Source organism: Tursiops truncatus, chromosome 8 (genome assembly GCF_011762595.2).
Source record: "Tursiops truncatus isolate mTurTru1 chromosome 8, mTurTru1.mat.Y, whole genome shotgun sequence".
Lineage (NCBI taxonomy): Eukaryota > Metazoa > Chordata > Mammalia > Artiodactyla > Delphinidae > Tursiops > Tursiops truncatus.
In genome coordinates this window covers 48,955,371-48,973,337 of record NC_047041.1, presented here as the reverse complement: position 1 = coordinate 48,973,337, position 17,967 = coordinate 48,955,371, and the positions used below count along the sequence as shown (strand labels likewise).

Sequence of the window (17,967 nt, the reverse complement as noted above, 5' to 3'; positions counted from 1 at the left end):
CAACAGAAGTAACAGCCTCAGGCTGCCTCCTAACAAGATGCAACTAACATTTATACAAAGGATGACATTCTCACCCAAAAAGGGGAGACAGAGTCCCAACAGCCACCATATCCATCTCTGGATGAAGTTAACTTCTGTTTTAGTTCAGTCAAAATTGCACGTGAATATTTTGTGGCCTAAATAGTAAATTGTAAAGTTAATCCCAACAAACAATTCCATAAAAAATAAGAGAAAAGGAGGGAGGCAAAATAGTTAACATATACTAAAATACACATAAAATCAAAAAGTGAAATAATATCTGCTATAATTCTCATTTCTATAAATGATCACAATGCTCTAGTTGAAGTTTACACTTTTTTTATTCCACTAACTTTCCATGTTCCTCTTTCCTTCATCCATTACCTCAGTTGATTAAGGTTCATAATCTTGTGGAACGACCCAAATCTTCATTCTTAAAGGGTCTGAAGCTTTAGCAGTCTTACCTTTATTGGGTCACTATAGTACACCTGGAGAATCCCCTAGTTTCCAGACATTGTTCTCTTTTCCCCACTGTGTAGCAGCAGCCCAATTTTCCCTTGGAAATTAGAATCAATCACCTCAGCCCCGGCAGTCACACCCTTCTTTGTATGTTAGATCAATAACATGAGGAGCCCAAAATAGCCAGGTGACAGTCTCAACTTCCAATTCAATGGAACCATTGCATGTTTCCTGATGAAAGCATACTTTCTTTGAGTATTAATACTTTTAAAATCAGCAGTAGTCAAATACATAAATATGTGAAGAAAAAATTCTGAAATTTTTGGGGTGATGAAAGGAGCAACTCCCACTTTAACTCCTTGATTTCCAGGCCTGTGTATTCTAGCTATGAGATGAACAGCATCATATATTGGCCACTAGATTAGCATATACTGCAAATTGTAGGATAGCATCCGACCTCTAAAAGTGTTGTTTCCCAGCTGATATTCTACTGTCCTATAACGCCAGCTTCCTCTGGATAATGAGATATGTGATTGCACAATAAAAACAATGATTCCCGTGAGCTAGAGCCCTTAGCCTCACTCTTTTGCTGTAAATCATTATTTCCTTGGACAAAACGACGAAATGTGAGGTGCTATGGTGGAGAATAAGGCATTCTGTAAGTCCATAAATGATGGAGCTGGCAGAAGCATTTGGGAAGGAAAGCAAATCTATACCCAGAATGACTATTCTAGTGAGAAAATTTGTTTAAAAAAAAAAAGAAGAAAAGAAAATGTGTTCCCTCAGTGATGGAAGGGAAATTTTAATCAACCCCCTGGGTACAGTGTGAAGTAAGGGGCTCAGCATTCATGTTTGCTGTTGGTAAGTTGGGCTTTCAGCTGTAGTGATAGGTAGGTCAGCCTTACAGACGGGGAGGCCCATGTTGTTAAACCCATGCACAATTTTGTGCAAGCAGAGTGGCTGGGAAAAAAAGAGACTGACTTCTACAAAATTGCTCTTAAATGTGCTCCTAAAGCACACTTCTGGCTGGAGCCAGTAAAACATGTGGAACCACATGTAGACCAGGCTAGAATTTTTTTAATGGTAACAGAGAATTCCCCATGAAGCCATGGGTATGGGTCATTGAGAGCACACCACTAGTACACAGTGAAGCTAGCATTTAAATCTGGTCCTGATTGACACCTAAATCTATCCTCTTTCTACTATACCTCCATTGCTTTACAGCAAATTAATGACAACTACGTGAATCTTTCTCCCAAATTGCTTTGTTACAAACTGAGGTTTTTATTAGGTCTAGCTCTTTGATAAGCCCTAAACTGAGGAAAGATTTATGAAATCATATACATCTGTGCTTATGAACATCAGAACCAATTTCACTACAGAGTGTGGGCTTCCAAAAATTTCTCTGGAACAAGCTGTATCCTGATGAACCCCCGATGAAGCTCTTTTTTTTTTTTTCCAGTACGCAGGCCTCTCACTGTTGCAGCCTCTTCCGTTGCAGAGCACAGGCTCCGGACGCGTAGGCTCAGCGGCCATGGCTCACGGGCCCAGCCGCTCCGCGGCATGTGGGATCTTCCCGGACCGGGGCACGAACCCGTGTCCCCTGCATCGGCAGGCGGACTCTCAACCACTGCGCCACCAGGGAAGCCCCAGATGAAGCTCTTCTATATCATGCGGGGAAGATTTGAAGGGTCAGTTTGGGAAGTGGATGACTTATCTGAACATTTGGGTCTTGTAAGCCCCTTTAAACTAGGCTCACTCACTTACTGACTTGAGACTTTTTTCCAAAGCCCCTATGTGTGATAACTCCCCCAAGTTGTGTCCCAGTAAGAAATTAAGCCTTGTTAATGGGAAAGGACTATCACCCACTTCTATTTTGATGCAAATTGTCCCGGCAGAATAAAAAAGGGGACAGTGAAAGTGATGACACTGATCTAATTATCTGCAAGCCAATATCACCAAGTTTTTGAAAGGAACACACAGAATGGCCTGACACAGACACACAAAACAGCCAGGAAACAATCAGGACCTTAGCAACAAGGCAAAAACTGGCTCCTCTCTGCATAAAGAGCTGTTTTATGAGCATTTCTTGTTACTTTGCATTAAGTCCCACAACCTCCCCCAAAGAAGGTTGCAGTCCATTTTTAATTGATGCCCCATTGCCCTATAATCATTGACATGCACCGTTTCACCAACTTCTGCTTTCCAGGCCTATTGTCCACAGACCAATTTCAAGCCCTGGTTTTATAGAAAATGTAACACATAAGAATAAGACTTCAGTGGATACAGAGCCCCAGCATCCAAACAGTGTGGTACTTCACAAACTGTTTCTCATATTATCCTATTAGTCACAAAGTGAAGCCAATGTTAAAATCTCCATGTTTAAATTGAGGAAAAAGAAATCCAAAGAGATGAAGCCACTTGACCAAATGTTCAAAGCCAGCAAGTAGAAAGAAGGAGGCCCAAGTCTAAGATTCTTCATACGACACCACACTGCAGCTGTGTTATTAAGATATTGGCAAAAAGAGGAAATGAGAGGTATACCCTAAAAATGACCTTCAATGAAATTTAGCAAATGGTTCCCTGCTTTGCACTTTAGTTTCCTGAATCCAGCCTACTTTACCTGGGTTCCAAGGCCCTACAAACCTTTGCTAAGAGGCTTCTTCTCTCAGCCCTGGCCCTGCCTGAGTCCAGATCCATCCACTGCTCCAAGACCTAACATTAGGGTTCCACACGCTCTAGCACAGGCAGTGTAGGATAGGCAATGATCATAGACTTTGGAGTCAGGCAAACAGACCTGGGTTTGAATCCCATTCTATGAGCTGGGCAAGTTATTTCAGCTCTATAAAATTCTATTTTCTTACTTGCCTATGGAGAACAATACTATGTATCTTGTGAGGAATCAGCACATGATGATTGTTCAACTAAGGGTAGGTTAGTTGAACAAAAACAAGGGTAGGTATCCAAGGTCATACTCTCATTTATATTTAATCAAAATTCTTCCTACGGTTATTGAAGGATAACTGCATTCAAATTAAGTGGTGATAAATTGCCTTACTACCTAAAAATAGCTAATGCTATTTAAGGAGTGAATAAATAATTAAATGAATGACTATATAATTGAATGAATACATAATTGAATGAATCAATCAAGCCATTGGATATACCTGGTATAATTGAATCAATTTAATTAAACAAATACATATTAAATACTATTATGTCCCAGGTAGTGTGCTAAGTTCAAAATATATAACGGTGAATAAGATAGACAGGATCTTTGCTCTCATAGATCTTAACAGTCTAACAATTACTCTCTCCTTTGGTTTTTGTTATGAAATCTATTAAGACATTGAACAAAACTATTGGAACGATTTGCTTTGGAAGATACCCCCTCCACTGGCCTATGAGCACCATGAATATAAAAGCTGGGTCTTGATCACCTGTCTCAGGTCCTGGTAACATTTAACAACTTTATGTACTAGCTCAGTTTCCCATTCCTGACAGATTTTGCCATCTCCTCTGGACTTTCCTTAATTGTGCACATTCCTGTTGCTGTTCCCTGACAAAAATATTCAGACAGGAGGCTGCCCTAGGATTTATTCCTCAAGATAGGGTGGGAATGGGGGGCTTTGGCAGGGAAACACTTTTAGGCCCAGATATATATATATATATATATATATATATATATATATATATATATATCTAAAAATAAAATGATGACCTTGTGATGGAAAATGAGTCCAAAATAGTATGTCAACTAAAGAGAGCCAAGGGATCAATGAGAGACAAACTGGGCACCAGGGAGCAAGGAACTGGGTTGGAGGAAGCTCGTGATAACGCCCAAATTACCTCTGGAGACCGGAAGCCAATCCTGCTGCTCCTTTTGTATCCTCCCACCATGAATTTGAGTAAGTAGCCCAGGATAGTTAAAGAAAGAGAACAACGTGGACACTGTTAATCTGTGGCACTTCAAACCTACCCCAGGGACCAAAGAAAATTTGGACCAAGCCTGAGAAAACTTGAGTGACCACCCTTTTCCTGACAGGAAAATTAGCTCTACCTTCAGAGACTTGGGGCTTGACTTAAAAAATGAATTCAATCAGCTGTCAGACACCTGTACAAACAGGATGCACCAGGGCTCCTTCACCTTCTTTCTAGTGTCACAGATCGGGGGAGGACCGATAACAAGGGCTAACAATGATTTGTACTTACTTATGCAATGGGTGGAGAACAGGAAGCCTGAATGCAACTGCCTCACCCCTGTCAGGGCTTGTAGCTGGAGATCGTGAACATCTGAGAGCGTGTAGTTTTCAACTGTTTCACAGAGGAACACTTCGGAGTACATTGTGCCCCGTAGGTCATTTCATAAAGCTCCTATGGGTAGAGTGAGGCTATGAGGTCTGGAAGGCCACCTGCTCAGCCCCCTCCTTATCCCATGCAGTTGGTAGGGGTGAGAGGAAGGGAGAGAGAGCTGGGGAAAGGATAAGGATGCTGTGGTTCCTAAAGAGAAACTCACAACGCAGCAGAGCACTGGGGATTTCATATTCTTTCAGGGTTTTATATGCCAAAACAATGGTGAATGAGAATGGTCAGGAATGAATAATAACTGGCTGCCAAGAGCCTTGTTAACCATGGTGATTATCTCCCAGCCAAAGTCAACAGGCAGCAGACTGATAAGAGACACATCAGTTCTTCTATTCACAATTCATTTAGAGCTTTTTTTTTTTTTTTTTTTAATGTGGAAGCCAATCTAGGCTTCCAATCTAGGTCTCTAGTCAGCAAGAAAGCATTTTCCCTTATCCCTCACCCTCTCTGATGCTTCAGAACCAGGGAGGAAAAGGCACCAAACCAGCTGGTCAGAAAGGTCTGCATACAGGCAGGAGCTTCCTTCAAAGGATCCGGAAGCAGAGCCCTGTGTAACTGTATCTGCCTGTGGCCAAGCATCTTCGGAAGCCCCCTCTCCCGCCTCACCCCAGCTTTGGGCAGCGGCTTCTCTGCTGCAGTGGTTACCAACCCTCAGACTACAGAAAGGGAAATAAATGGTTGCCATTTATCACCTGTCAGATATTCAGCCACCATTAGTCCTGAACAGCAAAGCCAGACACAAAACGGCAACTACTAGTCTCTTGCGTGTATCTTGATGTCTTGGGGGTAAATGCTCAGGCTTTTGGCTTTCTCCTCCTACTTGTAATCCACCCCAGGAATGGTATTTGGATCTGTGAGGAGGGGGTTACACAGGTCCGGGGCAGCTGGGGAGGAAGTCCCTCATATCTCTTTAGGAAGTTCCTTATGCATCACCCTCATGTCTGGTCCCTAGACTGGTACACACAGAGGTGTTGTTGATGCCATCAGATCTTTGGGGATATCATATCAGTGTCTGCTGCTATTAAAGTTCAAACTATTAGTCATTTGCCCATGGTTGCAAAATTTCTATTGCTATCTGCCCTATTGTTTAGTCCACCAAGCTTCTCAGCACATCTCAGCCCCATCACCAACCCAAGCAGAAACTTTTAAATTCCTTGTGTTCTTTACAAGCCAAGGGAACCAGCAGTGCTATCTTACACCATCTATCGAGACCAATTCTCAGGTACTGTTACACTGTACAGTTCCTGATTCTGGTCAGGTTTAGTACTAACCCAAATGCACAACTTCTCCTAGAGACTTGAATCATCCCTAGGCCCTGCACCCAGGCCACTAGTTCCAACGCTTACCGTTCCCTCATACCTATCTGAAGACTTCTGTGGTACACGTGCACATTCATACACATAAATGTGACATACACACACCTCAAGCTTGTACCCTACAGGAGGGTGGGCATGATGAGGACTCCAGTGTCTATCTTACTCTACCTCTTCCATGGTCTCTCTTCTTCCAACATTAACAATGCTAAGACAGGTGGAATTTCTTCAGTCTCATGAGTCAGAGCCTTTCCCTGTGTACTCTGACTGTTCCCTGGACTATGATTTATAGGAGCTATTTAAATTATGTTATAAATTATTAATTTGTTGCAAAATCAATTTAGTGGGTCAAGACGAGCATTTTTATAAATGAAATAAAATAGAATTGAACAGAATAGAAAATATTAGAGGGCATCCCCTGAAGTAAGAGTAATACTATTTTCTGAAATTTTTTTGAAGTATAATTATTTACAATATTATATTGGTTTCAGGTGTATAACACAGTGATTCAATATTTTCATACATTATGAAAAACTACAATTAATCTGTTTACCATCTGTCACCATACAAAGTACTGATTATACATATTCCCTATGTTGTACATTAAATTTCCATGACATGTTTATTTTATAACTGGAAGTTTGTACTTCTTAATCCCCTTCACCTATTTCGCCCATCCCCATACCTTCTCCCTTCTGGCAACCACCAGTTTGTTCTTTGTATCTATGAGCCTGTTTCTGTTCTGTTCTGTTTGTTCATTTGTTTTGTTTTTTAGATTCCACATATAAGTGAAATCATACAGTGTTTGCCTGATTTATTTCACTTCGTATAATACCCTCTAGGTCCATGCGTGTTGCCGCAAGACAAGATTTCGTTCTTCCTGAGTAATATTCCATTGTATATATACACCACATCTTCTTTATTCATTTATCTATTGATTGACACTTAGGTTGCTTTCATATATTGGCTACTGTAAATAATGCTGTAATGAACATAGGGGTGCATATATTTTTTTGGATTTGTGTCTTCATTCTCTTCAGATATATACCCAGGAGTGGAACTGCTGAATCATATGGTAGTTCTAGTTTTAAGTTTTTGAGGAACCTCCATACTGTTTTCCATAGTGGCTACACCAATTTACATTTCCACCAACAGTGCACAAGTGTTCCCTTTCCTCCATATCCTTGCTGATGCTTGTTATTTCTTGTTTGTTGATAGTAGCCATTCTGATAGGTGTGAGGTGATATCTCATTGAGGTTTTGATTTGCATTTCCTTGATGATTAGTGATGCTGAGCATCTTTTCAGATGCCTGTTAATCATCTGTATGTCTTCTTTGGGAAAATGTCTATTCAGGTCCTCTGCTCATTTTTTAATTGTACTGTTTGTTTTTATTTCCTGAAATTTTTGTTTCAATTTTACATGAATATAGGCATGTGTGTGTATGTTGGATGATGATTTTAAAAATTCATTTCCTACAATGGGTTGTGGTCAAAAAGTCTGAAAACCACACTAAAATTAAATGTTCACGTTAGGAAATCTAAGCTTCACCTTTGATATATAAAGGTAGCTCAAGACCTTTAGAAGTCAATCTTTTCTTTCAAAAATGCCTGATTCTCAAAAATATTCTCCTCCTAAGCATTCATGAATGAATTCAGGTCTGAAACTGAAAGCTGAATAATAGACAATTTGTTCTAGGTGGTATCTGCCGTCCCAGTGCTTTTGCCCTGGGTCCCGGAATACGCGAGACCTTGTGTGCACCCTCCAAGAGTGGAGTCTCTGTTTCCCCAGCCCTGTGGGGTTCTTGCAATCAAGCCCCACTGGCCTTCAAAGCCAAATGCTCTGGGGGCTCTACCTCCCGATGCCGGAGCCCTAGGCTGGGGAGCCTTACGTGGGACTCAGAGCTCTCACTTCTGTGGGAGAACAACTGCAATACAATTTTTCTCCAGTTTGTGGGTCGCCCACCCAGTGGTATGGGACTGGATTATAGAATGAGTGTGTCCCTCCTACAGTTTCACTGTGGAGGGACAGTGAAACTGTCCTTTATGTCCTAAACCTCTTTATGTCTTTGGGTGTAGAATACCTTTTTTTGGTAGGTTCCAGTCTTTTTCATCGATGGTTGTTTAGCAGTTAGTTGTGATTTTGGTGTGCTTGTGAGAGGAGATGAGCCCAAGGTCCTTCTACTCTGCTATCTTGTCTCTCTGCCCTCCCAATGAAAGAGTCATTGAGTCATTGAGCAAGGAGCTACAAGGTAACAAGATTTATATTAAAATTCATCTGAATGTCCAAAAAGTATATTTTTAGAGAGGCATGTATACCACTAGCAGAGCTGGCCCAAGGAACATATTAAGATTCAATGAACTGTTACTCCCTAGTGTTTTGCCAGACATCTCAAAATCAAAGATATCCTGCCTCAGTTATATCCTATCACAAATGTTCTATTTTAATCTAGTGATTCTCTTCAGCCAAACTGAGTTATTCATTATTCCTAGAGTCAAATTTAGGGGCAGGCCAACCAGGCCACTTTCCAAGACCCCAATTTATCTGGAGAGCTAAAGCAGGTCTATATTACATAATATCAACACAGATGGTTTTAAAAAGTGACAGCAACCCAGTTTCACCAGAAAAATCCACCAACAAAGTCAGAAGAAAGCCTCAGAGGGACTTCCCTGGCAGTCCAGTGGTTGCAACTTCACCTTCCAGTTCAGGGGGTGCAGGTTTGATCCCTGGTCAGGGAGATAGGATCCCACATGCCTCACGACCAAAAAACCAAAACATAAAACAAGCAATATTGTAACAAATTCAACAAAGACTTTAAAAATCGTCCGCATCAAAAAGAAAAAAAGAAAAAGAAAGCCTCAGAGTACCTTGTGCTTTATAAATGAGAAGAGTGTTTTGGAGGCTGGGTTGAAACAGACAAGACCGCCTCTCTCCGAATTCTGTGCTTCTGATGGGACCCTGACCTCCCCCTCCTTCCCCTGTCTAACACTCACAGCCTCACACTATCTGCCTTGAGACCTTCAAGCTTAATCTCATATACACTTTATACCTGTTTAAGTCAGACACCCTGTAGTCAGGGCATCCTCATCCTCTGGGCTCTCATCCCTCACTTGGCTCTCTATATCCAAACTTCTGATGCCTTTGACTTCAGGAAATACCTGAGGAGACCCTTCCTCTGTATCCCTCTGGAAGTCAGAGCAGTCATCAGCAAATCCTATATACCCTCAATCTTGTACTGTCCCTTTGCCTTCTTATTCTAACAGAAATCTGACTCTCTTGGCAGGGCACTGCTTACCCATCAATGCTCTCAAGTGGTTTTTGTCTTATCTCCAAACCCCTTGTACCACAGACCCAGGCTAAGTAAATGTTCTCCTTTCCCATCCTAGTGTCTCTTGACCATGCTTACCCTTTCCTCCTAAAACTCCCAACTTTGAATAATGTTGCCAGACCATACTACCCTCTACCCTCTCATTGTTGCTGTCACCTCCTGACCTTTAAGTCATGCTCTTTCATTTCCTGGAGACTGTATCTCACTTTTATTCTCAGTTATAATTCAATAATTTCACTGAGACATAATTTCAATAATCATATAGCTGTTCCTCCCCATGTCCTGGCTTTTGTGTTCCTTGACCTCATCTCCTCCAGTGATATTGTCTTACACCCCAACGTAATCACTCATCCCCATAGTCATATCCTACACCTTATTATTACAAAGAGTTGCAACTTCTACCTCATCTCAGTTCCAAGCATGCCAATTCTGATCACCACCACCTCTTATCTTTCCAGTTTGGGTATTCCAATTCCAACAAGTCTTTGACCCCACAAAGACCTACAATCTATAGATCCTACTCTTTTTCACTATTCCCCACTATAGCACCTTGCTGTGGCTTCCCTCCCATCTCTATCCAGCTTAGCGTCTATAATTCAACATAATAATTTCTCCCTTACATGCTCCTTCGGCTCTCTTTTCCTTTCTCGCTTCATTGTACTCTTCTTGAAAAATTCCAACCTCAGCAAGATCCACCTCTTCACTTCTCCTAGCCGGCACCTAAGCAGCTGAACCTGGCTGGAAATAAACACACAACTATGCTGACTGGTCTGAATTAAGTTCATGACTCCTAAGCTTGAGCAGACCCTCAGAGCTCAGGAATTGTCTCCCTGATCCATTCACTCTCCCACTTTCTCAGATAAGTATTTCATATGTTTTCCTCTCTATAACCTCCACCCCTCTTCCATCATTGCTGCCTTTCACATAGAACTTCAGAAGCTGCATCACCACATTTGCCCTCACACATGTGTCTGTGCCCACGTTCTCCACCTTCCCTCTCATTACTGTGAATGGACAGTCTCCTCCTACCAAAGGCCAACCTGTCTACTCCTATAGTGATTCTTTCTCCTCTCCCTATAATCAAGGGCATCACTCCAGTCATTCTCTTCTCTCTTTTATGTCATTGATTACTATCTTTCTATAAAATCATCCCCATCTACATAAACAGCACCTGAAATTCTTCCATTTATTAAAAAATATTAATTTATTTATTTGCTGTAAAGCAAAATTCTTGAAAGGTTTGTCTCGTGTTCATTTTCTCCAGTTCCTCTCTTTGTGTTTTCTAGGGAATCCATCTCAAACAAGAATTCACTCCTACCATTTCATAGCTACTACTCTTATCAAGGTCTTTAGTAATCAACACTACCAAATCCAATGACTAATTCTTAATCATAGTTTACTTCGACAATCAGGAACATTTGATATATTTGGTTCCTCCCTCATTCAAACATCGTGTTTACTAGGAATCCAAGAAACTGAAAACCTCCTCATCTCACTGACTGCTCCTTCTCAGTGTCCTTTTCTGGTTCTTCCTTATCTTCCTGACCTCTAAACATTGGCATACCCTAGGGCTTAGCCCTTAGATCTGTTCTCTTTCCTTCATGTACTCATATCCTTGTGATCTCATCCAGTCTCATGATTTTAAGTACAACTGCCTGGCTGACAACTCTTAAATTTATAAATTCAGTCCAGACTTCTCACCTGACTTTCACACTTAAATATCCAACTGTTTAATCAAATAACTCTATTTAGAAGTCTAATAGACATCTGAAATTAACAGGTCTGAAGCCAAACTCTTGATCTTCCCTTAAAACCTCTACTTCCAAAATTTTCTCTATCTCAATTAATGAAAACTCCAAACTTCTGGCTTCTCACATCAAAAACTTTGGAGTCAACATTGACACCTTTAATACCAGACATCGAATCCATCACCAAGTTCTGCTGTCTGTGTTTTCCAAATATCTACAATCCAACCTCTTCTCCACACCTACATTTTTAGCTCTTTGGTCCAAGACAACAAACCTGGTTTATTGCGATAAAACTACTAACCAGAGTCCTTATTTCCTCCCTTGCCTTGCCCTGTAAATCTATTCTCCAAACTTTTTAAAATGTGTAAGATTGTGTCACTTCTCTGCTCAAAACTTTTCAGCAGTTCCCATTGCATTCAGAGTAAGAGCCAAGGAGTTCCATGAGGAATAAACTAGTCTCTATTTCCTCTGAGTCCTGTATGTACCTGTAATAACACTTATCACACTGAATACTAATGAGCTTGTTTACCAGTCTGCCATTGCCTACTCTGTTAATTCCTTGAGGACATGGAATGTGGACACTTTTTTTACTTTCTTATTTCAGTATTCAGTATGCCTAGTACATAGAAGGAGACCAACACATAGCCATTGAATTCTAATTGCACATGACCACAGTCAGTCCTCCTAAATACCCAATTTTTCTTGAAGAAAAGGCCCAGGTACATTCCCAGATAGACTATAAGCTCCATGACGAGACAGACTGCATCTCCCTCTTTCACAGTTCTGTCCTCAGTACCTAGTGTGATGCCTACTACACAGTGGGTGCCAGGTAAATGGCTATTGAGTGAATAAGTGAATAAGTAATACAATAAATGTCCCACAGCTCAGGCTGACTACCCCTCCCCACAACTGTCATCTCCAGAACAGCTCCCTGTACTTTTCTGAAAGAAGGCTTCGAGCTCTTAGCTTCTTTCAGAAGTGCCGTGTTGGCAGAGAGAAACTGCTAGCCTCGTTTCCCTGGCTCAGCTGGCCAGGCTCCGAGCTGCATGGCTGGCCCTGGATTGGGGGAGAAAGGGAAGGGCAACTATAGATCACTGTTTCAGTGAAGTGAGCAACACTTGCTTCCGCAGGGAAAATATCTTCTTTATTCACCTTCACCTCGATGCCGAAGTGCTCCCGACCAGCCAGCTTTGTCCCAGACACTTTCTCCTCCATCTCAGGAAGCCAGGAGCCAGGGCTCACTCTCTCTCTTCTGGTGTGTGGTCTGAGTTTCAATTCTGTCTGGCAGACAGTATGGAGGACTCCAGGTCAGCAGGGTCATCAGAATGCTAAGAGGAAATCTGATTGATGAGCAAGTGTCAGCAGGAATGAATGGGAGCCTTAATTAATGACTTCTGCCCTGTTTCAAAGAAAGGTTCCCTTACACCCAGTTCTCTCTTTTCTCTGAAAAAAAATTGGGGTGGGGTAAGGAACTGAGCAGGAAAAAGAGGAAAAAGCACCCCTATAATCCAAAGTTTTCAAAACGACATAAAGGAGACTTCAAAGACAGACATGGTCAGTTTTTTATGTGCGAGACTGGTTCAGTGATTCTCTCCTCTCTTTGTTTCCATGGACAGCTAGGCTCCATTCCAAAGCTAAAAAAGAAAAGGCCGCATTGTTCTGAGGGGAGCTCGCTTTTACAAGAAATTTCCTCCTCACCACTGGGGCAAATTAACTGCCTCGGCCCTGGGTGCTCCTGGAGCATTTCTTCCCAAGCTGGCCCAGCAGGCCAGCCTCCCAGCCCTGCCCGCTCAGACCAGAAGAGGAGCGTAATCCATCTACTCGACTCAACACACTTAAAAAACTGACCTGCCTAGTGGAAGATCACAAGTCAGAGTGATAAGGGTGGTAACAGAGGATTGATCAGGATTTATGTACAACAAAGAGGTAACATTAGGGTACAGAAGGGTACCTAGAACAGGTGGTATCTAAACAGGTTTACATTCAGGAACTTTAGCTTGCCACTCAGCAATGGACATCTGCCACATGCCTGGTCACTGAGTTGGATGAAACAACAGAATACAAAGAGGACATTTCCAAACCGCAGCTCAGCAAGTCACTTAAACTCTCTGTTCTGGGAGATCAGCCCGGTGCTTTGTGACCACCTAGAGGGGTGGGATAGGGAGGGTGGGAGGGAGACGCATGGGGGAGGGGATATGGGGATATATGTATAGGTATGACCGATTCACTTTGTTATAAAGCAGAAACTAACACAACACTGTAAAGCAATTATGCTCCAATAAAGATGTTAAATAAATAAATAAACTCTCTGTTCTTATAATTCTCACCTCTAACCTGGACTCATGATATCTATTTCCAGGGGTTGCTGAGGAAACAATAAAATGAGATAACATAGGTACAATTCTTAAATAGTACTTGGCACATAGAAGTTCATCAATAAATGATAGTTTAGAAAGGGGGAGGGGAGTTAATCCCTGTTTGAAGGATTTCCCAGCGTAGTGAGAACAATAAACATGAAAAACAAGTAATTACATTGTATCTTAGTTCTAGTTAACAAATTACCATAGACTGGGTGTCTTATAAACAACAGAAATTTATTTCTCACAGTTCTGGAGGCTGGAAGTCTAAGATTAGGGTGCCAGCAAGGTCAGGTTCTGTGAGAGTCCTCTTCTGTGTTGTAGACTGCTGCCTTCTCACTGTGTTCCCATTCATGAGGGATCCACACTCGTGACCTAATTACTTCCCAAAGGCCCCATCTCCTATCTCATTGAGGCTGAGGATTTCAACATATAAATTTGGTGGGGGACACATTCAGTCCACTGCACATTGTGATATTATGAACGCTACAAGAGGTGTGTACAAAATATAAGTGAATATATATACAGATGGCCAACAGGCACATAAAAAGATGCTCAACATCACTAATTATTAGAGAAATGCAAATCAAAACTATAATGAGGTATTACCTCATACCAGTCAGAATGGCCCTCATTAAAAAGTCTACAAGTAACAAATGTGGGAGAGAGTGTGGAGAAAAAGGAACCCTCCTACACCATTGGTGGGAATGTAAGTTGTTGGTGGGAATGTAAGTTGGTGTGGTCACTATGGAACACAGTATGGAGCTTCCTTAAACAACAAAAAATAGAGTTACCATATGATCCAGCAATCCCACTCCTGGGCATATATCCAAGCAAAATTCTAATCCAAAAAAATACATGCACCCCTATGTTCATAGCAGCACTATTCACAATAGTCAAGACACGGAAACAACCTAATGTCCAGTGAAAGATGAATGTATAAAGAAGATGTGGTACATATATAGAATGGAATGCTACTCAGCTATAAAAAAGGACAAAATCATGCCATTTGCAGCAATATGGATGGAACAAGGGATCATCATACTAAGTGAAGCAAGTCAGAAATAGAAAGACAAATACCATATGATATCACTTATATGTGGAATCTAAAATATGACACAAATGAACTTATCTACAAAACAGAAACAGACTTACAGACATAGAGAACAGACTTGTGGTTGCCAAAGCGGGTGGGGGTGGGGAGTGATGGAGTGGGAGGCTGGAGTTAGCAGATGTAAGCTTTTATATATATAATGGATAAATGACAGGATCCTACTTTATAATACAGGGAACTATATTCAATAATATACTGTGATAAACCATAATGGAAAAGAATTTTTTAAGCCTTTTTTTTTTAAACTTATTTATTTTATTTATTTTTGGCTGTGCACGGGCTTTCTCTAGTTGCAGTGAGCAGGGGCTACTCTCCATTGCAACGCACAGGCTTCTCATTGCGGTGGCTTCTCTTGTTGTGGAGCACGGGCTCTAGGTGCACGGGCTTCAGTAGGCTCGCAGGCTCTAGAGCACAGGCTTGGTAGTTGTGGTGCATGGGCTTAGTTGCTCTGCAGTGTGTGGGATCTTCCCAGACCAGGGCTCAAACCCATGTCCCCTGCATTGGCAGATGGCTTCTTAACCACTGTACCACCAGGGAAGCCCGAAAAGAAGATTTTTTTTAATGTATATATATGTATAACTGAATCACTTTGCTGCACAACAGAAATTAACACAACATTGTAAATCAACTATACTTCAATTTAAAAAAATAAGTATAAAGCATAGTATACAGTATAGTAACCCTCAAGGGGAAGTTTCAGCACAGATTTAACAAACTGGCCAAATTTAATCTGAGTGTTAAAAATCAGGTAACACTTCACCAAATTAAGGAAGCTGGGAGGACAATTTGAGGAGCGGGCCCAGTGAAATCAGATCAAGCTGCTACTATGAGCTTTATGAGTGGAGATGAACAGATGAGACAGGTATTGGGATAACAGAAGAACCAACTTGGCAATGGGTTGGATGTGGGGTTCAGGCCAGAGAAAGAAGTCAAAGATGGCTGAGATTGGGCTTGATGGCGGGAAGCTGTTGATGCACCAAATTAGTCTCAAAAGGAACAAGGCACAGTCAGGACAAAAATGAAAAAGCAAATTGAATGGATCCAAAACCCAAACCAATGGGGTACTTTATATTCTCTTATGCTTCTGGAAGTGATGAGCTAGAGGGAGGACACTTGGCTAACTTTCGCTTAGCAGCCTCAAATGATAATATACCCCATTCTACAATTCCATTACACTTATGAATTACTGATTCAGCACTGCTCCCTTCTGTGGCAACCATCCCAGTGAGGAGAGAAGGGAAAACACACAATTAAAGGAAACAGAGCCAGCTTGGGCCAGACCCTCAGGGCTTCTGCTCCAGCAGTTGGGATTAGATCATACCGCCAGTGGAGTGGTGATAGCCAGAGCAGAGGGGATGTCTCACCTTACAAAGGGCTCCAGCTCTAGCACTTCCATCTCTAGCCCCACCCCCTACCAAGGTGATAGCTGCCAGCACAACTTGAGGAAAGACGTGACTTGGGTCCACATCAAATCCAGCTCTCTCACCAAAGGCATTGGGCACATGCAGTCTGTATATGAATGCTCCCACGTAAGAACACCACTTCAAGACCACAATAGGTAATTGTTTCACCTAAATTCATAGAAGCAGAGAAAGTTAGGCAAAATGAAAAGGCAGAGTAACTGCTGCTTTCAATTGAAAGAGCAAGAGGAGACCTTCAAGATGGTGGAGGAGTAAGACATGGAGATCACCTTCCTCCCCACAAATACATCAAAAATACATCTACATGTGGAACAACTCCTACAGAACACCTACTTAATGCTGGCAGAAGACCTCAGACTTCCCAAAAGGCAAGAATATCCCCAAGTGGTAGGGCAAAAGAAAAAAAGGAAAAACAGAGACAAAAGAATAGGGACAGGACCCGCACCAGTGGGAGGGAGCTATGAAGGAGGAAAGGTTTCCATACACTAGGAAGCCCCTTCACTGGCAGAGACGGGGGTTGGCAGGGAGAATCTTCAGAGCCATGGAGGAGAACTCAACAACAGGGGTACAGAGCGCAAAGCCGAGAGATTCCCGCATAGAGGATCGGTGCCAACCAGCACTCACCAGTCTGAGAGGCTTGTTTGCTCACCCTCCAGGACAGGTGGTGGCTGGGAGCTGAGGCTCTAGCTTAGGAGGTCAGATCCCAGGTAGAGGACTGGGGTTGGCTGCGTGAACACAGCTTGAAGGGGGCTAGTGCTCCACAGCTAGCCAGGAGGGAGTCCAGGTAAAAGTCTGGAACTGCCTAAGAGGCAAGAGACCATTGTTTCGGGGTACGCGAGGAGAGGGGATTAAGAGCACCGCCTAAACGAGCTCCAGAGACGTGCGGGAGCTGCTGTTATCAGCACGGACACCAGAGACCGTCATGAAATGTTAAGGCTGCTACTGCAGCCACCAAGAAGCCTGTGTGCAAGCACAGGTCACTATCCACATCTCTCTCCCGGGAGCCTCTGTAGCCCACCACTGCCAGGGTCCTGTGATCCAGGGACAACACACAGCGCGCCTCAGGTTATTGCAATTTCACGCTGGCCTCTGCAGCCACAGGCCCAACCCACATTCCATATCCCTCCCTTCCCCCAGCTTGAGTGAGCCAGAGCCCCCTAATCAGCTGCTACTTTAACCCCCTCCTGTCTGGGCAGGGAACAGACGCCCTCAGGCGACCTACACACAGAGGAGGGGCCAAATCCAAAGCTGAACCTCAGAAGCTGTGCAAACAAAGAAGAGAAAGGAAGTTTTCTCCCAGCAGACTCAGGAGCAGCGGATTAAATCTCCACAATCAACTTGATGTACCCTGCATCTCTGGAATACCTGAATAGACAATGAATTATCCCAAAATTGAGGTGGTGGAATTTGGAAGCAACTGTAGACTTGGATTTTATTTTCTGCATCTAATTTGTTCTGGTTTTATGTTTATCTTACTTTAGTATTTAGAGCTTATTATCATTGGCAGATTTGTTTATTGATTGGGTTGCTCTCTTCCTTTATATATATATATATATATATATATATATATATTTCTTTCCTTTTTCTTTTGTGACTGTGTATGTGTATGCTTCTTTGTGTGACATTGTCTGTATAGCTTTGCTTTTACCATTTGTCCTAGGGTTCTGTCTGTATTTTTTTTGTATTTTAGTATAGTTTTTAGCACTTCTTATCATTGGTGGATTTTTGTTTTTAGGTGAGGTTGCCCTCTTCTTTCTTTCTTTTTATTACTTTTTTATTTATTTTTTTTAAATAACATTAATTTATTATTTTTTCTTTCTTTCTTTCTTTTCCTTCTTCCTTTCTC

General features: G+C 42.0%; 1 protein-coding gene across 2 annotated transcripts in view; it reads right to left on the bottom strand.

Annotated features, from left to right (window-relative positions):
* FAM181B (family with sequence similarity 181 member B) overlaps positions 1–17,669 on the bottom strand; it is a 52,855-nt gene extending 35,186 nt beyond the window's left edge. The window contains exons 1-2 of one of the 2 annotated variants that reach the window (XM_073808360.1): positions 12,382–17,669; positions 4,690–4,851 (exon numbers count right to left, since the gene is read on the bottom strand). The gene's annotated coding sequence lies outside the window, so the exon portion shown is untranslated. Of the gene's footprint in view, positions 1–4,689; positions 6,471–12,381 lie in introns of those variants that run through there. The other variant, XM_073808361.1, reaches the window with a different exon arrangement.
* Positions 17,670–17,967: the final 298 nt, after the last annotated feature.